This window comes from Oenanthe melanoleuca, chromosome 14 (genome assembly GCF_029582105.1).
Source record: "Oenanthe melanoleuca isolate GR-GAL-2019-014 chromosome 14, OMel1.0, whole genome shotgun sequence".
NCBI classification, from domain to species: domain Eukaryota; kingdom Metazoa; phylum Chordata; class Aves; order Passeriformes; family Muscicapidae; genus Oenanthe; species Oenanthe melanoleuca.
The window spans coordinates 2,930,322-2,957,817 of record NC_079348.1 but is presented as its reverse complement, the minus strand read 5'-3'; positions in this window follow the sequence as shown (position 1 = coordinate 2,957,817).

Genomic DNA, 27,496 nt, shown 5'->3' with positions numbered 1-27,496 from the left:
AATAAGGAACAAAATACTTTTAAGCTTTGAGCTTCTAAAAATATATATCTATTCTTTCTAGGTTCTAGTAGATAGAGAGTTTCTAGGGATAGAAAGAGAAATTCAGGCTTCTTTGAGATGGCAAAAGCTTCATGCCATGATGCCATTGGGCTTGTGCCAGTCCTTATCAACAGATGGAGATTTAAAAAATCAGGCAGATTTAATCTTCAGTTCAACCTGTGCCTTTCATAAACAAACTTGCAGCCTGCTGACAGAGACAAAACAACCTGCTTTCAAATCCCATCATCCTCCCAGCTCCTGGCTGACTCATGATCCCTGTGCATCATGACCTAGAAGAGAGTAAGGAAAGCTGACTCTCCTACTCTTACTTCCAAAAATCTCTTCTGCACAGTTTTTTCTTTTTTTTTTTTTTTTTTCCTCCTTTCCCCCTGTTTAATTTCCAGCCTTGTCATGTGAAGGATTAGTCAGGATGCAGAGAGACAGTCCGTGGAATCTGCTGGGATTATCCAGGCAGGGAGTCCTAAGGCATTCCCTTCCTCCCAAAGCCCTTCAGACCAGGCTGCCTTCCCTGGAGACTGCTGGCCAGGGATGCTCACAGGATCCTTTTCTTTGGACACAGGTACTGAGGATGCTGGAGATAAGGAAACACCCCAGTTGGGTTCAGCTCTTTGCTGAATGCTCCCTGCTCTGCCATGGAAACATGACCTTCTCTACTTTACCAATTGCCATCTTTCATGAGAAGCCAGTGAGCATCCCATGGGAAATCTGGCAGTAGAGGAGCAGGAAAGAAGGAACAAGAGTGTTATAGACTCCAATGGCAGCAAAGAACCAAGATCAGGAGGAGTATGGTCTGGGCATTAAAACAATCCTGACTGATTCCCAAAGTGTCACTTCTGTAAAGGAGGTACCATTTTTAAGTAATTTGTCTTTCCATAGCCACATTTTAACAAGCACAGCAAGTTCACTTGTGAGATCTGACAGAAACTGAAATCACAGGTTCATTTTTAAAGCTTGTACATTTCCTCACACTGCAAGCCTGCCCTGAAAGCTCTGTCACTGATCTAGGTGGCAGCTTTATTAAACAGGCTCAGGAGAGGTCTGGGACTTTGGACTGGTCCAATCTTGTTCTCCAGCACAGCTGCCCTTCTGAAAGTTCTGACACATTTGTGCAGTGAAGGTCTTGCCAATTTTTCCACTCTCCTTCCTTTTACTGAGGCTACAACTTCTACTCCATGCACTGCCCCAAACTTGCTGGCTGCATCTCCAGTGACCCCTGAGGGTTATTTTATCTAAGTCTTTTTACCACATGATTCAGGCAACAAAAGAGCACTGAAATATGTCACAGCTTACAAAAAAAAAAAAAAAGAAAAAAAAAAAAGAAAATGAAGCAAATTTCTCTCCCATTCACTTCAAAATGAGGGCAGCTTTTAGAGGGCTGACACAGTTTGAAGCACACCTTATGACTGAGACTGTACAGAGGGCTGAGCAGCCACAGTCATGCAGAGGTATTTAAGATAAGCTGTACTGACACAAACAAAGCTCCAATTGGCACATTTAGAGTGAAGAAAATAATTCTGTGCTTCAAAGAATGAGAAAGTTGGCACGACTGTTGTGTGATCTCCTCAACTCTGGAACTAAAAATTAGCCTTTTCAGACCTTTATTGGAAGCATACTGGGTTTTTTTAGGATCAGAACTTTTGAGCTGCAAGCAAACTCAGGGCAAATAGGAAGTCTCTGACTCATTCAGGTGATGGGGAAGAAGTCTGACGTGAGCATCAGCAAAGCCAGCAAGAAACAAGCCCTAGCAACCAATTCATGATCTCTGCCCAAACTGTAATTAAATGTACAAGCATGTCTCATTTTGCTAACTTTGTAGTGAAAGAATTCAGTGAGATACCCCAAAATTCTCTGTGTGAATCCTCCAATTAAATGAATGTCAGTAGAGATCACAAAGACCTGGTACCAAACACCAAAAAGCATCCCAGTGAATTCAATTCATTAAAGGACCATATATCACAGGCACAGGCTGTATATCCTGCTGCTGCAGGTTACCAACCAGCCCTGTTATTCCACTTCGTAAAATTTCATTAAAATATATACTTCCTTCTTTTTTTCTGTGCCAGGGGAACACAGACTTAACTGAGAACTTAATGTGAGACACTCTGGGCCAAGTTTTGCTGACAGTATCAAAGTTACTGATAAACCTCCTGTTGGCTTAGAGATGGAGCATTAGAAGTCCTAAAATAATAAGAAATAATAATAGATCTCTTTAAAAAATATAGTGTAACTTTCACTTGAAAAACGACAACTTCCAAGAGACTGGCTGATGTTGAAGTCAGAATATTGTGTTTAAACATTTCTCTGTGCAGCAGAAGCCTTAGATGGAACTGCTACATCTCCTGAGAATGCAGGGTTATATTTCTTTCTTCATCTGAAAGGTGATTTCATGCTTCAGGAAGTAAAGAAAGTTTGTGCATTGACAATATAAATGCAGATGCCTCCCATAATGATTGACACCAAGGGTCGTGCAAGTGGAGTTTCATTTCCACTCCCTGTGGATCAGGCAGCCGAGCGAATTAACATCTCTTCAGGAATTAGGAAGTCAAAGTCCTGACAGTTCTGCCTTCCCCCCCTTGAAATGGGTTCAGTTCAGGAGGCCTCATTGAGGTCTGATCTGCTCCTCACAATTACCTTTTTTAATAGACAGAATGAAAGCCAATGACACTCAAAGTGTGCTGTCATAGAGGCAAATTCCTTTCCCTGCAAAGGACATAAGTGCCAATGGAAGAAGCTATTACACCCAGCAAGCAGTAAAACACTGTCATAAAGAAGTATTAATTTCACAGAGCTGACAGAAAACTATCTGTGGCCCAATCCTAAATATATATCCCAAAATGAAAGACCATTTCAAGCTTATATCTGGAAGAATAATGCTGTACATGCAGGGGATAAGCAAAGCAGATTCCTAACAAGCTGCATTTGCAGTTTGTGCTCTCTCACCAATGAGGGAATTTTTGAAGCACAATAGAAAAGTTATTAAACTACAGCACAAATATTATGACAAATAATAAAAAAATTCAGCTCACCATTTCCCCTGCTGTGTATTTTTAGACTGTTGCCTAACTTCTTCATGAACAAAGGTATACAAGATTTTATACATTAATGGAATACCAATGGGGAAACAGTAATTCTTCTGGTTTTTTGTTTTGTTTTTTTTTTTGGTTTTTTTTGGGTTTTTTTTGCCTGACTGCAGGTTGATTTGGCCCTTGCAGACAAGACTATAAAATTTGAAGCAAAATATCTTTATGGTCACTTCTATGCACACCAGATCCAGCTGTGTCCCTGCTGGAACACTGTCTGTTCAAGCCCATCCCTTCACCAATGGATTTTCTACCACAGTTTATTCAAGGTCCCATGTGAAGTTCCCACACTTGTGCACTCACCTACTGATGAGATTCTGGTTTCCACACTTTTCTACCTCTTCCTTCCATTCTTGAGAATGTATTTGCTCAAGCAATTAAAAATATGCAGTCTGATAAATGAAGCTGTTATCAGGATAGGACCACTAGAGCAAATTTTGATAGTAACAAGCTTTTAGCATGAATCTAAAATATCTAATGTATAGTTAATATATATTTCAGACACCTGAGGTCTAAATAGACCATGGGAGAATATCAATACTATGCCTGGACATTAAATTCAGGCAAACACCATCTTTCTGCAGCCTCAGAAAGCATGAAGCATTTAAATCCTCCAAATCTAAAAATTTTCTTTAGGACAAAGATGTTCCCAGAGCCTTGTGGGATCAAGACCTTCCAATCAGAGCATCAAACCATGTGGGTGGGAGCTGTTTGGGACTTGCAGCCCTGATCAAAGGCAGTGAGTGACAACAGCCCAAGCCCAGCACTCACACAGCTGAGGGAAGGATTTTCAACATTCACTGTGCAAACCACAAAGAGCTGATCCAAAACCAGAGATAATCAGGTCTTTGTTCTGGGTCAGACTGACAGCTTTGCTCAGGGTTCCAGCCTTCACAACAGAACCAAAACTGGATCTTTTTTCAGACTGTCAGAGTTATTCAGCACTTCCATTTATGCAGACAGATGAAGAGATGATGAATCTCTCCTACATCTTTGTCTCCAGGAAGGACAGTGGGGACAGAGAGAGGAGAAAAGCACAAACACAAGGAAACAAAGTGGTTCAATAAAACCCTACAGGGAAAAAATATTGGCTGGGATAGGCACATGTAGAGCAGAATACCTCACCAAAGAATCAGCCCAGCTTGTGGCTGAAAAACCTGTCTGAACAATAAAAAATAATAAATATTATTTATATGTATAATATTGATCCTTTCATCCTGTAAAATCCTTAAGTCCCTCACAATCACTAGAGACAGAAATCCATGGAATGTAACAGCCATTGAAACAAAGCAATAATGAGGTATAAGTAAAATGAGAAAATACCAAATGCCCAGTTCTAGGAAATTGGCAAAAAATACCAAGAAAAGGCTTCAATAGAAGTCAGATAATAACTATATAACAGTAATAGCTTTTTTTGTTTGTTTGTTTTCTTCTTCCATGTTTCTCTGGCTTGTTACTCATTAATAATCTTTGCTAAGATTTAGAATCACTCTCTCCTCCTTAGTTTTCCCAGGGCACAGAGACCATGATTGATGTCCTCATCCCTTGCTTGTAGCAAAATACTAACCTTCTGTATTGCTAATTTTGATCTGAGATGAAAAACCCAAAATTATTAACCATTTCCTTTCCTCTTTGGTATTGTTATATTACTTTCAAGTTTCCTATTTTAGATTCTAAATCAGAGGAAGAAAGGAGATATGAAAGAAAGTGCTGGTTCATTTTTTAAAAACTCAACTCAATCCTGTTCCTGCCAGTGATTTTGTTCCCTTTCACTCTCTTTTCTCTGTGTTTTATATTTTCATGGCAGCAAGGAGGAAGGAAGGTCTTAAGGGGGCTGGTGGAGCAGCTCCTACCCAGAACTGTGTTTACATCTGGGAGAACAGATTCAGCAAGCCATGGAAGAAGAAACAAAACAAGTCAAAATGATAAGTGATGCAACAAAACCAAAAGAAGAAAAAAAGTGGATGGGGGGAAACATGTCCCTATATTTTTACAGGATAGAAGAGGATTAGGGAACTGTAGAAGTTAGATATGGAATGTAGCCACTGTCTGAAATCCAGGTCAACCCTTTCACCCTGAATAGTTTTGCCGTTTCCAGCTTTCAGCTGAGCTTCATCCATGTTCTGTGCATTTCTGTCCTCACATACCCACCATCTGGAGAGGCAAATCTAAGGGCAGAGCTGGGGAATGCCATCACAAGAAACTGGTCCTTCTGGGTTTTTATATGACTGAACTGCTGATAATCTGAAACACACTTTTATTGCAGCACAGTGAAACCTAGTGACAGATGGTAATAATCACTTAAATCTCCTTTATGCAACCAGCTTTTACATTCACTGAATAAATCATTAAATCTACAATATATTTCTCTGTGTGTTGTGCATTTCAGAAGCACTGCAGGGTATTTTTTATGAAAAAACTCATTTTCACTTACCTATCATTACCAGTAGAGATAATGGGTAGAGTCTTAGTACTTAAAAAGTCAATGACAAAACTCCCCTTCTTCAGTGAGGACCAAGATTTTACCTAAAAAACCTACCCAGCACAGATAATCCTAAATTAAAGTATACATTCAAATACTTCAAGCTCTGAAGAGATGCAGCTCATTAATAATCATTGTGATTAGAGCTGTTAAAAGGACCAGAGAAGTGTGACTACCCATGACACAGCACAGGCATCTTGGCATGAAAAGCCCTTTTACAATCCTGGAATTCATCTCCACAGCACAGGGCAGGCTATTTATCTATAATATAGATAATAATAATATAATCTATTTATCCAGTCCAGACTTGGAAATCAGCAGTTGTAGGTAAAAGATCCTATTATACGGATTCATTGAATAATCCTAGATGCACTTCTATGGAAAGTAGGTCTGGATAAAATATACCACATTTTATCATCCAATTGTACATTGCTCTAACTGGAGAGATTAATTTTATTTAATTTTCAAGGGACAGTACTGGGGTTCATGAAGGCAGTTCCAGAGAAGCCATAGGACAAAGAGCATGGTGTTTAATGTCATATACTCCTAGAAGTGGATGTTTGCAGCCCTTTGTCTCTAGCAGGACTGCAATGGGCTGGGGAACCCCCTCCATCCTTTACATACAAAAAAAGCAAGATTAGAGAATTAGTAACAGACTAAAGAACTAACAGGCATCTAATCAAGGTATTACTTTAATTAATGTTTTCCATAACCTCCTCTCAGTCCCTGCACAGTTTCCTGGAGTTCATGGAAAGCAACATCATGTCCAAGATCCTGTGCACACCTTCCAAAGCTAATCCTCCTCCTCCTCCTGGAGGTAAATAAGGTGCTTCCCCAAGGGGGCAAGTGGAGAGTTTGAGCTCTGCTAGGCTGTTCCAGGCACTAAATATGGGCAGCACCTTCCTCAGGATTACAGCATGGGATTTGAAGGCAGCAGTCAGTCCAGAAGGTCCAGCTCTGTGTCCAAATGGTTGTTTTTCAGATATATAACAAAGAAGTTTTGGGAGGCAAACCCCAGTTGACAGCAAAGCTCACAAGCACTCACTCCCTCCCATTTAGGATCTGACAGCAAGGATGCTCCTTGGCATGGGAAGGGACCTCCCCCAGCTCCAAAGGTCAGGCACCTTGAGTGGTATCAAACCCAGGAATTTACAGACTCCCTGCTTCTTCTCTAAATGGTAATTGTTGGGAACGTTTACAGCTGGCTCCAAACAAGCACAGCAGGCAAGCAGCACTGCAAGCTTTGGTGTTTGCACTGCAAAGGAGCAATGAGCAGACTGGCAAAGCTCCTCCTAAGTGATCTGGAAATGGAGCAACAGTGATGCCACATGCATTATGCAAAAGGGGAAGGATTGATTAGTGGGTCACACAATTCCAGAGACCCATTATACAGCTTCCTGTAAATAATTAAACACAGGAAAATGTACTATTCCTGCAAAGCTAACCAGGAGCATCTCACTGCTTAGCAGATTCACTGAAGGAATCCAAGCAGGTTCTCAGTGGCTTGGGGCTTTGCCCTCAGTTTCCTGGCACTGTTGTGTTCCTTCAAACACTGTCTCATGTTCCTTCAAACACCTCACATCCCATGCACTGGTTTGACTTGCTCAGTGGGGTCTGTTTGCTCTCTCAAGGATTTGGCAGGAGCACATTTGTTGGTGTGAGCAGGGAGTACAACTGATTTGTTTTTCTAAGGGGTTATTTTTGTGCTTTATTTCTTGGCAATGGCATTGCACATCCAAAAATTTCAAGCACTTGACAACAGAGAAAATATTTTGGCTGGACATATTTTTTTTAACCAGAACTGCCCATCAAACCATGAGGAGTTAAATTCAGATTTAGCTGTTTAGATAGTGTCATTTTCATGTCAGGTTTGCTAAAAGGTTCAAGCATTGCCAAGTTTTTAGAGTTTTTATTTGCTAGCCCAAGGAATTTAATTATTTAAAGCTTTAAAGACAGAGCTATTTACCAGCACCTTCTGACACCAGTGGGTTTAGGGAAGCCTGCACACATGGAAGAGTCACCCTCCTTGTCACTTCAGCATCATTTTTATGAAGGCACAAAAATGAATTGCACATTCTGTAGCTTTCTAAAATATATTTAGAGCTAGACTTAAAAGGCATTGTAATTTCTAACAAAAATTCCTTCAGAGGTACCCAACACACTTTTAAAAAACAGTGACTCAACTGCTTTCACTTACCAACAGGCCCTTTAACAACTTCAAAGTGCTGTGGAGAAAAAAGTCAAATGGGTACAAGTTTAAATCTAAAGTGGCTAATCTGACCTGTTAGCTAACAAGATTTGGAGGGATTTAAAAGATTTTCTGTATTTTTCTCTTTATATGTGAATGTTGAGAAGAGCTCACTTCTATACTTTCCTTTTATTTCTCAATCAGGTTTTTTTTTAATGTATTGTATATCAAAATGTTTCACTTTCTCATCACCTCCTAATCAGATCAGATCAGTATCTTATTACCTGGTACAGAAATTAAACACCTGGAGAAATCAATAGTCAGAGAAAAGGGTGAGGCAGGGATCAGCCCTAGATAAATGATATTTTTGTGTTATTCATGCAATGGCATGAGATCATCCTCAAGCAATGAATCTGGAGAATCAAAAAATGGATTCATAAAGGAAAAAGGATTTGATTTAACTTGGCCAAGAAAGTTGAATTAATCACTTAAATAACGACAACTGGCTGGTTTGCAATATCCTATTACCATTTTGAATTTCAAAGAAAAAAGACCAGATAAATTATTTTGATGTTTTTGGATAACATCCTCACTATTTCACCCTGCTCTGTGGAATAAGATATTTCAATCACAGCTACACTTTTTTTTTTTTTTCAGCAGATCACATGCAAAGATCTATGTGGCTGGAGGTGATGTAGGTCACCTGTTTCTGTGGGGTTGTAACATATTTAATAACCTGCAAGTAAAGCATTTCCTATGGTTGGGGAGCATGCAAAGGGTATTTCTAAGGTCTTGCCCTCCCATCAGCATCTACTCTCCTGAAGAATGATGGATGAACTTAAATACTTTGGACAAGTCCACTTTCCATCAATTATGGCTTAAATCAAAGCCTGGCTTCAAAACCTGTGGGAGAAGGTGTTGGGCTCTCTCACACACTGAGTGTGGCTGTAATCTCATTTCCCATTTCCTTAAGGACACATCAAAGACCAAACTCAGGCTAACACTGCATGTGTAACACCTGTACCTCAGCCACAGGAGACACTGAGAATTGCTGGGGATTTCCTGTAGCACTATTGAAACCATTTTCCCCAAGCACAGTAGTACTGAAACATTTTCATTACTAACCGAGGGCAATCTGTTGTTAAAACACACTGCTACAAGGACACAGCTTCTCAAGGGATTGAATTCAACTGTAGTGGCAGCACCAGTGAGAGAAGGAGCTGAATATTATCTCACAAGTTGCTTCACTTCCATCATTCTCAAGATGCTCTTTTAATCTAGTATTGGAGTCTTTTCTTAAGGATAAATCTCATTTTAACAGAAGGAAAACAAATACAAACCCATTTCTCTGCCTTACCCCATTGCCTCACCAGTGGCAGCAAAACAGAGCAGCCACAGGCCATGACTGTGCCATATTTTTTATGGAAAAATTTCACTGTGAGCTGTAGGTGCACAGCACTGAATCAATATCTCCTTCTTTTCTTTTTTTACAATTTTGCTTGACAGTTTGTCATAGTTTCAGCTGGGATGGAGTGGCTTTTCTTCCTAGTATCAGGCATAGTGCTGTTTGGTGTTTAGGATGAGAAAAAGCCAACAGAGCACTGTTTTAGCTGCTGCTGAGCAGCACTGGAGAGCTTTGCTGCTCACCCCACCCCAGCAGAGAGGAGCTCCCACTCACCCACAGGTGTCCATGGGGCAGGTACAGCAGAGCCACCACTGCCAGTGGCACCTGGCACTGCAGGAAGGAGGGTTTGTCACCTCCAGGGCAGCCAGGGATGCCCCCCTTGCTGGGCTGATGTCACAGAGGGGCTGGTTCCATGTGCAGCCTCATGGAACCACTGGATGGCTTGGGAGGGATGCCACAGCATCATGGCCAGCAGCCAGACAGGGGGTCTTGTATGTTATCATCCTTTTATCATTATTTTCCTTCTTGGTTTGGTGCTATTAATCCATATCCCAAGCCATGAATGTTAAGTTTTTTTTCCCCCAGTTCTCTCCCCCATCCCACTGGGGGCAGGGGCAGTGGGTGGGAGGCTCTGAGTGTTTTTCTCTCAAACAGGTTTGCACGTGCAGTCACACCATCCACTGCTCTGGGCATTCTGCTCCCATCATCTGTGTGAGTTCCCTTTGTTCAGCAGGAGAGAAAGGGACAGGGCTCCCCCACTGTGGCACAGCAGGACCAGGTTCAGAGCAGAATTAAACTTGCCAGTTATCCTCCCACTTTCTTCTGTGCATGTGCTCATCTCCTGCATGTGAAAGGCAGCTCCCCCTGCATGAAAATCAATTTGATTGTATGACTTTAAAGGTCTGTGCTGGAGGACTTGAACTTTTCACAGGGTTTTACTTCTACACAAGCATGAGCCAAGTCAAAATTTCCTTCTCTTTCCCTCCTCCTTAACCCTTTTCATGCAGCTTCAGTGTTTGCCTGTTTACAGATGTGCCCAGAAACTTCAGCTCAAGGTGGTTTATGCTGCCAGAGGCTCAGTATATGGCAATAGCAACTTAGACATATTTAAAAGTTTGTGGTCCTTTCTTTCTTTTGATATGAAATGTATTTAGAAAATTGTCAATTATAGCAAAAAAACAAAACAAAACAAAACAAAACAAAAACAACTCAAGACTAAACAATAAAATCTTTAAATGGAAACAAAACATTCATTTGACCAGAAGCAATTGCTTCATTACTATTCTCAGTTTAAGAACAACAACAACAAAACCTCCAGGTTGTGGGGGATTTATCCTGTTTACAGAAAACACATTTTCCAGGATGCCAGCATTTTTCCCAGAACTTGACAATGGTGTTTCTCATCCTCTCAAACACCACTTCTTGGTATGTTTAAGAAGGTGCATAAAGTGCATTGATTTCTCCATGAACTAAACACAAGTGGAATGTCTGGGTGAAAGGCATCCAAAATTATTTTTTTTTTTACAAGAATCCCACATCTGTGGAATACACAGGCTAGATCACAATGAAATGACTGATTAACAAGTTACCCACGAGCTTTACAAAGAAAATGAAAAGTGGAAATTCCAGCAGTCTTTTGCAAGCTGTAATCAATTTTGTGTTATCAAATTCAAGTTCCTTTCATGAAATTAAATGCTGTAGTCCCCATGATCATTTAGTTATGGGAGGCTTGGTTTTCATTTTGCACTAGAAGAGGATATTGTTTCATATTTTAAGCTGAAGGGATTTTTTATCTGAATAGGGAGTTTCCAGGGAGATGATAGATTGAATAAGCCTGTGCAGTAAGGTGTCCCTTAGAACTTGGGGAGAGTGTGGCATGCCCAATAATCACCAAAATTCACCTGTTTTATTTCCTGCTGCAGACTGGCCTCCCAGGTGAGCAGGTCACCTTTCTCTGCAACACTTAAGGGTCATGTAGTGCTGAAGTCTGTGCAGCTCAGGCCTAGTTTTGATTTTGAGATGCTTTATTCAGCTGTTTCAAGAGCCCATACTGGAGGAAAAAAAATCCAACTTGCTACTAGAGACACATTATAGTCAAGGAGGAAAAATAGCACTGTGGGAGCAGTGCCAGAGAGGAGATTGGTGCTCATACAGCTCTGGCCTGAGAATGTCAAGTGGCTTCTCTCACCTCTCCATCCATAATGCTGAAATGAGTGCCAGCAGAATTACAGGGATGCTCTGAGGCCAAACCCACACTAGCTCTAAAGCACTTAGAGGACTTCAGCTGGAAACCTGACAGAAATGAAACACTTTCTTATTTTTTCATTGCTCGAAGAAATATCTGAGAGGAAAGGCAATATTTTATGTAACTTATAAAAGTATCAGGAGCCTGACTCGTTTCCCATTCAGGTCAAAAGAGTTTTCCTCTGGCTGCCATGTGAGCAAGATTTGGCCAAAAATGCTTATATCAATCTCTCACAAACAGGGTCCCTAAAAAAGCTTGCAAATAGATGGCTGATATTTCCCTTGGCTTTCACCCATCTTCACCATGGAGAAAAGAAGAGGAAGAAGATGATGAACCTGGCCAGACATAAATGTTTGCACACTTACTGTCCTCTGTTAACACTGGGAGCAAGAACCATTGGTAACTTCATGCAGTGAATTTTGTGGGCTCCTCAAAGACAAGACTCTGCAGTCCCATCTCTGCCTACAAAGCAGCTCCAAAGAGAAGAACAATTCAAATCACTTCTCTCTACAGTATCTCCAGCCACCATATTTCCACCCCACAGTGTTTACTCAACTCCCTTCAGCTGATTTCAAAAGCCTGGTGAGCTAAAGGACATGTTTACATTTCAGATGCAAGTTTATTTTCCAAGCATGATTCTGCCAGCACTGGAAACAGAAGTTTTTATATTTGCTTTGAATAACTCTGCTGCTATTTCAGCTGGGAGAGACTCATGATTTGTGTTTATATCAAACTAACATACTCTGCATTGTCCTGAGCACACACATGGTTCTGCTGAAGAAATATCTGTGCCTCCTACTTTGGCTAATGATAAAAACACTCCTAGTTGTTATACTGGTATTAATTAAACCCTCTTCACTTCCATCACTCACCTACCACCATGACAAAGCAGCATCCCAGCATGGAACATGTTTTATAAGCACCTGCTCATGAAACCTAAAGACTGCCAGCCACTCTTCCCTCCTCTCCTTTCATCTCCCTCTACCTTGCTTGGGTGTAACTGCATCACTAAGTGTTGTTCACACAATATTTTTAATAACTAGAGTTCAAAAAAAAAAAATTGCTAATAGCCATGAACTTAGAAAAATTTTTACTTCCAATTTTTGCTTTAATAAGAGATAAGAAATACAGGAATGTTTTCACTGTTAAGAAAAACAACCTCTAAAACAAAGCCAAAATATCTTAGAATAAATGTCTCAAGATTTCTGACCTACATTCTGGTTTTACTATACTTAACTATAAACTAAGCCTGCCTCTGAATTTTGCAACTTTAATGATTCATGACTACAGAGTGTGTCTTGAATGCAGAGGACAGAAAAGGATTAGTGATGAAAAGGAAAATACACATAACATTTTTCAGTGTCTTAAGTTTTAATCACTAGGAAAAAAAATAAATGAGCTATGGGCATTGTATAATTGCAATAAATTTTGAGAAATGAGTAGTGTCCAGAGAAACCCAATTAAGTTTAATAATTTTGTGCATCAGAGACTGAGAGAATGGAGGAGGGGGATAAATCTAACATGTTACTGAATATAAAGTTTTCAACTGCAGAAAACAATGTTTAAATTAATATGACACACAGTGGCACATCTGGCTGCCTTTTTAATTGATTCATCTTGTTAAATCAGGAGGAACTTGTGCAAAATAAGCAGATTGCTGTGGCTCTCCCCTACACACAAAAAGAGTTAACTTGCTCAGAGTGGATTTTTCACAAAGAACAGTCTCTCTTTTAATTCACTGGGGCTTTGCTCATGGGTTTTCTAGCTTGAGGTCCAATGTAACAGCAAGCAAAGACCAAGGAATGCCAGCACACTCCAAAACCAGCCACCAAAAATTCAGCCACAGTCTGGCTCATATGCATTACTTTTCCTCCAAGTGAAATGTGGAGCAAGAGCTCATGATGACATAAAAGAAAGGAGTAAAGCACTTGTCTATAATTCCTGGTTAATTCTTACATACATTATTAATGTCAGCAAGTATCAATCTAACAAAAAGAGTGACTGACATTAGTGCATCATCCAAGCCAAGGAATGCTTGAAATGCCCATTGCCAAATATGAAACATTTTATCTCATTAACTTGCACATCAGAGCACTGATTTTCAAATAAACTGTGAACTCAAACCCAACTAAGAGAACACAAGAGGAGCCCAGATATATAAAACAATATAGAGATAAAAAAGGAACTTCTGACATCAATTCTACAAAGTCTGTCTTTGGTATTAAAATGAATGAGCCCAACTGGCCAATTCCTTTAGCTGGTCTCCAAGCTCTTCAAAGTTTAATTTTTTATTATTATTTTAAAAAGTGAATTTCTATCCTTTGGAATTTCAAAGATGATAAACAAAAGCAGAGTGCAACAATCCAGAGGTGTCAAGCACACATCTGGAACATCACTCTGAGACAAACTGTCCTGTTTAACTCAGCAAGGTGTCCAACGATGATAAATTATATGTCAGCACCTATGATCAATTCATTGCTTGTGCAGCACAGGGAAGGAAGCTCAGCTATCATGAGAGCAGAACTGACAATCAGGAAATCCTGTCAGGTTTTATCATTCTGCCTGCCCCACTGACTGACTCCAGTAACTCAGATTGACACCAAATGCAAAGTGGGAGATCACTTGCTGTAGCATTATTTGGGAACACAACACTGACATTTAATTTTACCCTGGGCAAGCTCAGGAGCTTGACAGAGCTCAAGGATGGGGCAGGAAGAGAAGAGGCACAGGAGAGAACCTTGTGGGCACAGAAAAAAAGGGATTTTGAGCACTTGAATCAAGCAGGTGTTACATCTCATTTCAACAACTGTGGCAGAAATTCTTCATGGAGGGGAATAAACTTTGAAAAAGATTGCATAATAGGAAGCTTATATAAGTTCAATCAATTAAAAATAGGATTTTTGAAAGGCTATAGGGTTTTCTTCACATGTGGGAGGGTCCAGAACTAAGAAAAAAGGTTTTGTTGTCAGTTTAGGGCACTAGAAATTGGAAGAAGAGAAAAGAGAAGCCAATTTATTCATGGTAAAACATGGATTGGGATTTTTCTCAGCTAAAAGTAGAGACATTAACTTAACTACTTTTTCTTTACTTTTTGGTCTATGTTAATTATTTGGCCATAGTAGGAACAACTTCAGTTTCAAAAGCACAACAGGGGAATTTCCCATTTTTCAGAAAGTTCTCCACTTGCTGTTGTTCAGTGCTGGATTCTAATTGTCCAGTTGCAGTATCTTAACCATTCTACACTTCACCTTTTATTTTACAGCTCTTGTTATGTATGTGTTAAGGAAAATGTTCCTTTCACTGCAGTGGCAGCAGTACCAGCACCTCCTGAAACTTCAAGATAAGAATTCTCACCTGACTACTCATAACAAATGAGATGTGCCTTGCAGGATTCACCCATTTTATTCCAGGAAGAGAGAATGTGTGCACTGGGGGCAGAAATGAGAAATGCCAAGTGACCTTGGGCAAGTCACTTCACTTGAAGAGAAACAAAGGTTTCTCCTTGCTGCTGTTTCCCCTGCTACCTTTGGTCTGTCTTTCCCAATTAAAGACTGTGAAACAGGAGTGCTCCTCACTTTTCACATACCTCACCAAAAAGGTGCTGACCTTACTCAGCTGCAGTAGTAATAACTAATACCATGACAACAATTTACAAGTGATGCTCTGCATTTCTGATGTTCTGGCTAAGTGTTTCAATTATTTATTAAAGCACATGTGTAAGTTCTCCTTTACAACCTGCTCTTACCTCTTGTCAGCTTCAATTCAACTTAAAAGCTTAGATTTTTCACCCTGATGATTTCTCCTGGCAGGCTGTTGCAGAAGTCTACTGCTCCACTGGTCTGAGAAAAACTCTTCTAATTACAAACCCAAATGCACTCTTGGAGAACCCTCACCCCTCACTCTTAAACCAGCAAGGTCTCCTCCTCCAGTGTTCATTTAGAAACAAATCACAGCTCTTCCAGGTCTGTATTTTACTAAGTGAAAGAGGCCAAGCTCTCCTCTGAGCTGCATGTTCAGCCTCCATGGAGCTCTGCCTGGAGCTCTAATCCATCTCCCATGGAATCATTATAACCTAATTCTGGGCTTAAGCTCCTGTTGGAGCAGGTTAAAAACTTTTCAGTGTGCTGTGAGCAGAGTGGGAGGGTGACCAACCCCAGGTCTCCACTCACTTCTGCCCAGAATCAAGGGAACTGTGTCCTTGCTCCTGAAATCCATTGCTCAGTGCTGTCCTTGCCCCCACCCCAGGATGGGAATGGAGAGAACAAAATCCCCTTTCAGGATATGCTCTCCTCCTTCCAGCTTGGGATTGTCTGTATTTATCTATAACTATGTTTATCTGGGCCTAGGGTGCAGAATTTGTTGGCACTAATGGCATAAAAAAAGCCCAAAGAGCCAAGAAACAAACTAGAGCTTAGAGGAAAATACTTTACCATGTTATATATTTGTAGCAGGGAGGATGACTTTCAAATGTCCATTTGCAGGAAATGCATAATAAGATCTTTTCTTTCTCTGTCCTTTCTATTGACAGCATATCACTTGCAAACATCATCATTTTTCTGGCTGAAAATGTCTGCCCTCTTTAATAGAGATAAGTCATTTGCCATACATAAGCCTTGCTAATTTAGGATTAATGTTGCTGAAGTAATTAAAGTGACCTTAGGCAAAACACAAGACTGTTGCTGAGCACTGAAGAGCTGCTGGTTATCTGCAGGGCCAACTTCACTCCAGTGCATTAACAGCTGGCTTGGCTTTAGCCTTACAGCTCACAGGTCTCCAAAACTTTACATTAAAGGTCTTCTCCTAAATCTTCCAAAGACAAATGAATGTCAGGTTTTTTTTGAGCAGTTAACTGAGAAGTGTAAACTCCTCAGTAAGGCTTGAAGAGTCAAAGATCACAGACAGAAGCCAAGGAAGCAAAATCAGGGTGTGTTTGTTCATGTAATCATTCTCTGATTTCAACAGCCACCAAAGGAATATGGACTGAAATGAGTCAGTGGGCAGAGGTGGCACTTAAACAGCTTTAATATTGCCTCATGCATTAACTTGGAATTTGGTATGAATGCCTTTGCCTCCAGACAGAAGCTTGAAATAATTCCCCACTCTACTGCAGAACAGCACTTCTAATACAACAGAGAATTGTTTAGCCAGCAACTTCTGCCAGATTAATAATTTATCAGGTACAAACTATCGTTAAATTTGTATAGTTTCTCTGAGAAGAAAAAAATCTTCTCGGAAATTTACATAAAAACAAACTTGATAGGAAACCAAATGCTCCTGCAAAGGCAAGGTTACAAAATACAAAAGGTTGTTTTGTTGGATAACACTTTGGGTTGGTGTAATTTAAATTGCACTTCAGCCAAAGATCAGAGTATTAATGGTGACAATTGCAGAGCACAATGTGAGAGCACCACAGCAATCAGCTGCTGAGGATGGAAAGTTTACTGTAAAATAGTGTTTACACCCATAAAGCCCTACTGATTTTCATATTGCAAAATAGTTTGACCTCCCAAGCTACTACCCATGATTACTGCATTTTCCCTTAGGAACAGGATGACTGTTTCAAAGAAATTCTCTCTTGAAGATACAAGCATTCACATTGTCCACTTTTGCAGCTGACTCAAAATCCATTCAATAAAATACTTCTTTTATTTGCATATGCCTCCCAAGGACTTTGTTGGAAAACCTCTCACAGTATAAGTGTCACACAACATTTTCTGGTGAATACTGGATCATCTTTCACAAGATGAACATGCTGACAACAAAATAACTCTCCTTGGCAGAAATAGGTGTGCAACAGATCCCTAGAAATCATACTGCAAATATATCTCTAAGAATCCTTCAGACTTCTTCCTAAAGTAGAGTGGAAAGTAGAGATATGCTTAAAATCCCAAAAGTAATGTGTATTGTCAGCAAACAGGCTAAACTGCTGCTTCATGGGTAATGCAGGTAAAATACCCTTAAAATTACTGTACCTGTAGCAGAAAAAGTAGCAATTTTTATGACTTGGGTCACACCACAAAAAAACAGGTCAGATGATGATTTTGTGGGGTCCTTTCACATCTGCCCCTACAAAATCACATGTCAAATGATGGATAAGATGATTTCTCAGGACACAGTGTGCTCCAGGTAAAGCCAGGATTAAAGTGAAGAACCATTTTTCACAAAGAAATATATGACAGGACCTTTTTCACACCTCAGATAAACATGGCACTATTTTGATAAATGCTAAAAAAAATGGTACAAAATAACAGGAGCAATCAGAAGAGTCATCAAAACAGAAAATGTCTGTTGTTCTTCCTCAGCTTGACTTAAAAAATCCTCAAACCAAAGAACATTTTGTGCAAATGTTACTAAATCACTGTAGATGGAGTTGCAGATCTAGAGCAGCCTGTGCTGCTCCCCGTGCACTAAAGATGAACTCCACAATAGGAACAGGACAAAGTCTGTGGTCCATTTTCATTAGACAAATAAGGTTTGCAGAAAGCACACAGGTTTCAGGCTGAAAGCCTTTGCCCATGATTCAGAGCTCCATCCACCTTTTATTCCCTTTTAGACAACAGAGCTTCTGGCTTTCCAAAGCACACTTCAGACTGAGGCACACAAAACCCTTAAATCTAAAGCACTGAACAAGAAATTGTGGGCTTTCCTTCAGGCAACAGCCTAACAACAAACACCTGGGCTGCTTTAACTACCAAAGCCATGCAAATTAAATTATTGTTCTGAAAATTATCATCACTCTCCATTTCAGCACACAAGGGCAATATCCACTTCTGATTCCGTGAACCAGCAACTAATTATCTCTGTGCATGTGGAAACAACAAACTATTTCAGTTGGACAAAGCTGTGTTTTTATCCAAGGGAATGCAAGCATAAACCTGACACCTGAGAAAAGGAAATTCCACCTAAGGAAACGCTGAAGGAACAAGGGCTGAAGTTTAAATCAGAGCTCCTCACTCAGTCACTGCAGTAACTCTGTCATCCTTCACTCTGCCAGGGTGATGCTGCCAAGGTGAGGCTCCATCCCACCAGCAAGGAGCTGTTCAGGGTCAAACCACCTGGAGCTTTGCACTGCTGCCCATCTCTAAGGTAGCACCTTTTAAGACCAGATTTTTAATATGAATAATAGACCTACCCAGGCACTGAGAGCCTGAATTCCCTCCTTCACATCCTTTCCATGGGTCAGCAGCTGAGGAGGAGAGGTTGACAGCAGCAGGGGAAATGCAGACCCTGGATTATATATATTTATATATATATATATATATATATACACATATAGATCTCTTTTCACTGGATGGGAAGGAGCACATCCACATTTGGGGCTGTGACAGGACATTCATCATCCTGCTCCTTCTCCTGGAGAGAAAGGAGAGCAAATAATTGCCAGTAAAGGGAGTACCTTAGAGCCCAAGGAGCAACTCCTCAAGGAGCAGATGATGTTTCCTCCTGCTCTAGGTATGATTTAACTCACATGCACTATTTACCTGCAGAATGACACAGGTGATTCTTGCTCAGGTCTGCAGAAAAGCACATGCCACACCCCCAGTGCCTTACAGCACCAGTGTCAGCAACAGCATCAGCTGGGGGGTGCTTGTAAATGCAGAGCTGGTTATCAAATCAGAGTAAGCAGAAACAAATTAATCATATCTAGCACTCACAGAGCCCTGTGACAGCAATGGCATGTGCATTGGACAGATGTGTTTGCTTCCCCAAAGGACACAGTAACCCAGGACAGTTATTGGAAACACAGAAGAGCCAATTACTTTTTTATTATTTTCTATACTGAGGCCTTTCCCATTGTTCTACCAGGTCTGTTCCATCTGAATGCACAGGGAAACAGAAAATACTTACCTGCTTCTCAATACCAAGGTGAATTTAATCAGAAAACTAATTGCTTTCATTTTTTCTGCTATAAACTCTTCCATTTTCTGTAGAAATTACCTAGGTGAAAATTTTCTGTAAGCAATGAAGTCCAGAAGGAAATGGTCTGTGCTGTTTCTTGGGAGAAAATTGCCTTTAGAGAAATCCTATTTCTTTACTAGAGTATCAAGGAGAGGGTCAGTGGAAGAAAGAGATGTATAGCTTTTGAGATTGATCATTAGGATGAATGAGAGAAAAACCAAAAACTATAAAATACCTCCATAGTCTATCCCTACTTCTTACCCAATAATTGCACCAGTAACTGCCATCTTCACTATTTTTATGTAGATTCTTTCCCTGCCAAACTTGGCCCCAAAAGAACTGATGTATAATATCTAGTTCTCTATAAACAGGTCCTAAACTGCTGGCAGCTGCAAGAAACATGAATTACAACCAAAATACAACATTGAATTATGTTCAAACACATTAGCAGCCCATAGAACAGTCCTCATTTAACAAATGAGCAAGAATTGCTGAAAACAGGAATGTGGAGTGAAATACTTATCTTTTTCAACCCTGGAGTCAAGCACTTGATAGTCTGTGCTGGTTTTGACTGGGGCCTGTAAAGTCAAACATATGATTTTCACAGTTTATGATTTCCTTGAAGCATTTTTTTCCCCTAGATGTTACATTTTGTTACACACCACGTGGGAGATGGTGATCATTAAACTGTGTGTTCAGGAAACCCAGAGAGCTCCTGGAGCCTGTCAACACATGGCTCTGACAGAGTCAGGAGCCCCAGATCTCACATCATCCCTCCCACTGGGCACACAACAACAGCTCCCACGGTGCATCAAAAATTCAGGACTTACACTGATGTTTCACACAACAGCCAGCACTGGATTTCACCACAGAAGGCACTGCTAAACAGATTCACTTTCACTTTCCAGCTGAGGATCCCCATCACCTTCTACAGCAGCATGCTCTGATGTTTAATCACTGGCTGCTGAAGAAAACCTGCATCTTGTTTGTAGCAAATCTGGACTCAACACCAGCCCAAAGAAAGGAACATGGGAGACAGTGCCAAGAGACTCATGTAGAAAGCAAACAAGCCAAAAGCAATCTGGCTGCTTTGGCAGAATCTACTTTCCTTACAGAAAAGCAGAGAATTTGAGGTGATTTGATGCTGAATTATCTAATTGCAACAGCAAGATGAGGGCAGTTTTCTAACTTCTGTTGTAGCAGATTTAAGTGGTTGTGCTGCTAAAGGAGGAAAAATAAAAAGTGAATTGAGTAGGGTCCAGGAATTCAAGTGCAGGAATAAGAAGAACCAAGTGGTAATTTAATGCAAGCCCCAACCTAATGAAAAGACAGATAACTGGAGGTAATGAAAAGCCTAGCAGTGATAAGAACAGAAGGTTACACAGACATGTAAAAGCTCTTCCTGTGCACTCTGTTAAATGTGGCTTTGACAGTGCTCAAAACACCAAAAGCAACGAGGTAAATCAGAGTCCTGGTGCCCAAGGAGCTCCTGGGTCTGTGACTGCCTGTGACTGTCACCAAAGGTCTCCAGCTGCTCCAGCTGACTCGAAGAAAAAGCAGCAATGAAAACAGCAACAGCAATGGCTAATAGACTGAAGGAGAGCTATTTTTAATATCAGTGATCCCTGCTGACCACCTGCCCACACACTGGCAGCTTAAAATGTTCCCTTGCCTCTGCAGAAGCAGAGTACCCTGTAGAGAGAAGAGGAAAAACAATTGGAATTAATAAATAAACAAGGGAAAGCTGATAAAGCACAGGGTGGGGGGAAATCCATGCAATAGACGTGGAAGAGAAAACATAAATGGGGGAAGAGCTAATGCAGAAGCATTCTGCAGCAGAGAGAAAGCAAAAATCTGCCAGAAAGATGCAATAGTGCAAAAAGAAAACCAGGAGTTATAAAGGATACTGATGGGGAGGAGCTGTTAAAGGCAAAGCAGAGCTGTTAAATGATCTCCACCTATATCCTTGCACAGAGGACGTGGGATCCTCACTGACCAAGCTGTGAGCAGCAAAGGGGTTTAGGACCCTTGAAATAGTTTCACCAGGATAAAGCCTGCTGTAGTCCCTAAAGAAGTGGAATTACCCATCCAGATTGTTGACAGGAGAAATGGAGTTCTCCATCAGTGAGAAGGGCTGAGAAAGAATCACAGAAAAATCGAAGAGCTGGTTTTGTTACCAAAATAGAGACCTCATTGCCATCTCATCTGTGAATGGCAGGGTGGAAGCTCATATATAAAAATGTATTTTAGTTACAAAGGGCTTATACATACCCCACATTTGAGCATCTCTCAGAAAGTTGCTCTCAGGAATGTTCTCATGCCACTGGCAAACAGGAGCACAATAGGAGAGAGACTACTCAGAGCCTAAAACTTTAGAAGGTGCAAAAGATAGCAGGGATTCAGAGAATAGATGGGGGACATGACAGGACTGGGAGCACAATTTACTGCTTGAGTCCCTGTGAAGCTAGCAGAAAGACTGTTCATTTATTTCAATGGACTTTGGATCAGGCCACTCACTTCTGAAGAGCTTTGAAGTTGAAAAATGTTAGATGAGCACTCAAAATTCTTATCAACAGAAAAATGTGGCTAAAGAGATGCCTATGAGTGGCTTTTTATCTTGCTTGAAAAGGTCAGAAAATTGAGAAGAATGTTGGCACATAGGGTGTGATTTAATGGGATTTGAGGGGAACATTTCAGACACAGAGCATGGATAACACATGAAACTGGAGCTGAGCATCTCTTGAAACAGTTTGTGCACTATAGACTCATCAGGGCTGAGACCTGCTCAAAAAGTAGGTGAATCTAAATCAGGGTTAACTCATGAGTGCCCTGAATGTTTGCTACCTTATCATAAATCAGAGTAAAATATTTTGTGTGATTTCTTTGGCAGCAATGCTGGTTTAGCAGTTGTGCCCCACCAGTTCCCTTCATCCCAGCACCAGCTTTATGCCATGCAGGCAATTTTTCCCATGTGGGGTGGAAGCTGCTGCCTGAGATTCATAGACACAAATACAAGGAGGGCCCTCAAACACAGAAATATTCACCAGATACATCTTCCAGAGTTTATTATCCTCTGAGGTGTGTTGAAGCTTTCATGAACTCTGGGATGTTTGCAAGAACTGGTGGCACGGGCGAGCCTCAGTCAAAGCACAGCTCATGCTGGGAGCAGAGTTCACAAAATTTAACCTGGGAAATCTGACATTATAACAGATTCCAATGGGTAAAGGGATCACTTTACCTCCCCTCCCCACAAAACTAAAATACTCAGCAGAGGAAGCTGTGGAGGGCAGGAGGCTGAGTAGGCAGGAGCAGTTTCAGACTAGAGAACAGCTCTACAGGCAAATCCAAGCAGTGCTGCCTGTCAAACCTTGCTCCATGGGTGAGCTGCTGCAGAAAGATGATGTTTACCTCCACACAAATCTCTGCTGAACGTTCCCATATGGCACATGCTGAGTGAGAAGTGACAAAGGAGATGGATAACGTGCTCAGCACCTTCTTCAAGGGTGTCTCTGCCACCCAGAGCTAATTGATATCCTGCAAATATGCTGCATGGGTTTAGAACTTTCTGTTTTCCCCTTTTTTAATAAAAAGAAATCCATTAGGGCCACAGTCACACCATGTTTTGAGTTCAGCTCATTTATCTAAGCTAAATTAGCTGGTATGCAGTTGAGCAGGAAAAACACTGACACCATAAAACAAGCAAAATAACTGCAGAGTGTGGGATGATAATGGCAGAAAGTTACTGTGGGTCTGGAGTTTATAGTCACTGAAACAGCAACCACCAAAGGAAAATCTGTCAGTAAATCACTGACTAGGTAATTTCCTATTGTTTTATTTACCATGTCTGAGTGAAATTTACTGTGGTGGCACTATACATTTATAATCAGCATGTCATATTTATTATACATGAAGCTTCGCAAAAGCAGAATGGTTGCTCTCTTTAGGCTAAAAAAGAGAAGATGAGGAAACCCAAACCCTTCCTAGAGGTGAGATGTGATTAGCTGTGCGCCTGGCAATACAGGAGGAAATTTTTGACACACAGGTGCAATTTTAATGCATGTATTTTAATCCACACTGACATGGAATCCTATTTTAAGGGAAAAAAAAACCAACCAAAAAACCCACAAACAAGCAAAAAACCCACTGAACACCATCCTCTCTCATTAGGCCATAGCAAGGGACTCCCACTGTTTACTTGACAGAGCTTGGATGAGTCTCTGGGCTCAGTGTTTACAGGGAAAATGGCAAAGTTCAGAAGGTTCCTCATCCCCCACACACCTATAATTATCCTGTTTTCTGCAGTTTGGTCAGAAGAGGGATGAACGTTGGTTCTTTCCAGCAGTTCTATTTTCATCCTTGCATCACTTTTTGACAGTAAAATATGTCAGAGTTGGAAACCATCCTGTGTCAGATGACATCTAATTTGCCCTAAACTGAGCAGAGAACTCAATCACCTTTCCCACTTGCTTCTGCACTTCTTGTCCTTACAAGGGGTCAAGAGCAGACAGCTGTGCTCACTGGTATGAGCTGAGGCTCAGCCCAAAATTTGGACCTCGTCACCTCCCTTTGCACCTGAGCACTGAACCAAACCTGTCACCCACATCCAGAAAAGAAACAGGAGATGGAGATAAGATGGAGATAAGGTGGAGAAGAAACCTATTTTTTTTTTCCATGTAATCTTACCTTCTTTTTATTCTTCTTTTTTTTTCAAGTAAAGAAGAAATAACACCCTATTTTCCTGCAAGAAGAGTATTTCTCATCTTGCTCCTCAAAGAGATGTTCCCAGTGGTTCTGATCATCTCCTCAGTTTTTCTGCTCCTGATTTCTTCTTTTAAAAATGTGCTGCTCATATCCAGCACTGCAATCTCTCACCATGCTCTGCTAGTGCAAGGAAGTGCTTGAATCCACCCAGACTAACTTCTCTGTGTTTTACCATTCTGTGCTTCTGGAGGCAGCCTCTATTCTTTCACCCCTCACTAAATAAAGATGTTTTTAACTGCTCCCTCATTTAGCTTGGATGAAATTTCAGTTGTTATACCCACAGTTTGAAAGAGACTCACAGCAATATTCATATTTATTAGCTGGAACCAATAATGAACCGAACACTTGTCATTTTGCATTGCAATTTTGATCTTATTTTCTTCCTTCTTCAAAGCTATTAAAAAATAAATAAATCAGATATGAGAATGAAAAGTTCAGTAATGGCTCATGAATAGTAATGGTTTTATTCTAGAAGCAGTTTGAGGTTTTTTGTTTGGTTGTTTTTTTTCCCCCACACCTTTTCTGATTGTCACTGAAATGGTTGACTGCTTTTGTCATTGTATTAATTTAATTTTTATTCAGTTCTCTGATGTCTATCAGAATATATCTGGGATGCTGCCAAACTGCCAAAGAAAATTTGTCAAGAAAGAATAACAAGAAAAAAAAAAAGGGGGGGAGGGGAAGAAGTTAAGAAAGCAATACCTTCAGAAAAATCCATCAAATATTGGAACTCACAAGATCCAAAGCAATTCCCTGCTCTGCCACAAATGCCTTCAATGACCATTGGCAAATCCCATCAATTCACCAACTCTGGCATTCTGGGGATATCACTCATTCTTTTTGCCACACAATCTGACTTCCACCAGAAGGAAACCAAAATTCTTGGGGGAGAAAGAATAGAGAGGTTACCCATATCTGGGATTCAGCAGAAAACACCATCTGTCTTTCTGTGAGTCTGCCCCACAGATCAGTACATCAAAATGGAAAAATCTACCATTTGTATCCTAATTTTGGTAACCAATTTTCCCTCTCTACAATAGCTGTGCTGCTGGAAAGCAGGGTTGGATGAGGGATGTATCTTCCTGAAACTCAAAACTGGGACTGGGACTCAAAGCAAAGTAAAAAACTGAAATAAATAATGTGAAAGTGGATTTCTAAAATTATTCATTGACCTCACATATTTTAGTCACAATAATTTTTCTTTAATTGACAGAATTTCCTTTCTTTCTTTTTCTTTTCACCTATGAAGTTGGTAGAATGACAGTCCAAATGCCTCCCAGAAGTATTCAGAGCAAGAAATACTATAAATTAATTTGGTTTTTTTAGTTGGGCATGAGAAGAATATTGCCAGTTTGACAGATTATGTTTGTTCTCAGTGGAAAAGAGGCTGCTCTAGGAAAAGATAAATAAAATGTTTGTTTTCTAAAGGCACATATACCCCTATTGATCTGTTGGAAGTACATTTTGTGTCCCAGCTGTTGCTTCATGGCTCTTGAGGAAACCAGCAGCACACCAGGAAATTGAACAGTAGTAAAAATAAAAAATAAACTTTTTTCCTGAGGTATACAGTGTATTTAGGTAACATGCAATTGTATAAATGTGAAGAGGAAAGCCCAGGGATAGGAATAGGCAGAACAGTGTGGGATAATTCCTAGCCAGTGGCCTGAGGGATGTGTGGGACATGGACAAAGAGCTCAGTTTAAAAAAGTGATTTGCAGACTTCATCTTTGCAATGCTAACATCCCTTTTTGAGCAGGAAAAGCTGAGTGCACTCACTGCCCCACACAGTCTGTGCTTCATGTATCAGCATCTGTGCAGGAGCAGGAGGAAAACAGGATTTCACCTTGCACCATCAGAATCCACCATTCCTTTGGTGGAAAACACTCACATCACACACACACAACTGGCTGAGGAGTGCAACTGCTTTGTTCCAGCAAAGAAAGACAAAAATACCAGTTCCCTTCTGTGTGCACCCCTGTGCACTCTCATACAGAGCTTGAGGAGAGGTCTAGTAACACTTTACCAGCAGACACACAAATTTTTAACTCCTTTAAACATTCTCAGTCCAGGTTAAAAGGTGCCAGTGGAAGTGTTAGTCCCACTTTGTCTAAAGCCAAGTCTTAGGTTTTTCTAAGGGACCTGTTACACTGGTGTCTAAGTACAAGCAAGGAGCAACACTCTCAAATAATTTGAACAATTTTAAAGCCAATTTTCCTGTCAGTTCTGTGCAGAATGAACATTCTTCTACAGAGCCCACAGGTTTTTAAAACATATGAAGCCTTTACAGTGCAAAAGGGCTGTTGCCTCCTGCACACAAAAGGAGGCCAGCTCATACATCAATGGCCATTAAGCAAGTAAAAACTTAAAAATTAAATAAAATTTAAAAGAACCAACTCAATTCACACAGGCTGCATTTCTGCAGAAATTGAGGGATTTATACCAAGCTATAGATAATTCTCTCCACTGTCCTTGCCTGACTGACAAGAATAAACTCCCAAATAGAAACCAATACTAAGAGCACTTATCCCAGTCTAACTCCTCAGTTCACTGCACATCAACAGAATACACTGTCACCAAAAAGCCAAACTAAACACATTTACTGCTGCTCCCTGAGGAGAACAGGGTTCTTCAAGCATCACTATGGTCTCACCTTCAGATTACAGCACATAAATTGCTGCATTTATGAGACTGTGGCCATTCCAAATTTCAGCCCTGGACTGCCTTGCAGAGCACTGACCACTGGCAGTCCATGAAGTGAAACTGGTTCTCACAGAAAAATACAGGCTCATGAAAAATGATCAGAGTCACACTGAGGTGGTTCTCATATAATATTGCCAGTTCTGCAACTTTCCAGCTTTATTCTGGGTCTCAAATGAGAGCTGGGCAGGTCATTCAGGAGGCAGTGCTCACTTTGGTGCCACCAGCACTGTTCCATGCTCACTCCAGCTGTGGCTCTCTCCCACCTGCCCTGGTTTTTAACTTACAGGAATATATTTTGAACTGATTGTGCCTGGAAACATCAGACACAGATTAAGCCATAACACAGCTGGCTGGAAATATCAAACCATGGATCTGCCTCCATTCTCCCATGGGAGACATCACCTGAGCACTGGCTCTGTCCTGAGTAAGGATGGGGAATCCCTCAGCTCAGTCACACCTGGGGAGGTGGCCTGTCCCCTGCCAGCCACAGGAGCAGAGAGGCAGCACAAGCCCCCAGGCTGTGCCTTCCAAGGCTCAGGGTGAGGGCAGCCCACCAGCAGCTCATGGCATCGTGGCCATGCCTGAGGCAGCAGGGGGAAGGAGGAAAACACAAAAAACTGCATGGAGATTATCATTAGTGCATGGAGGAACCAATATTGGGAGGTGTTTTAGTGTG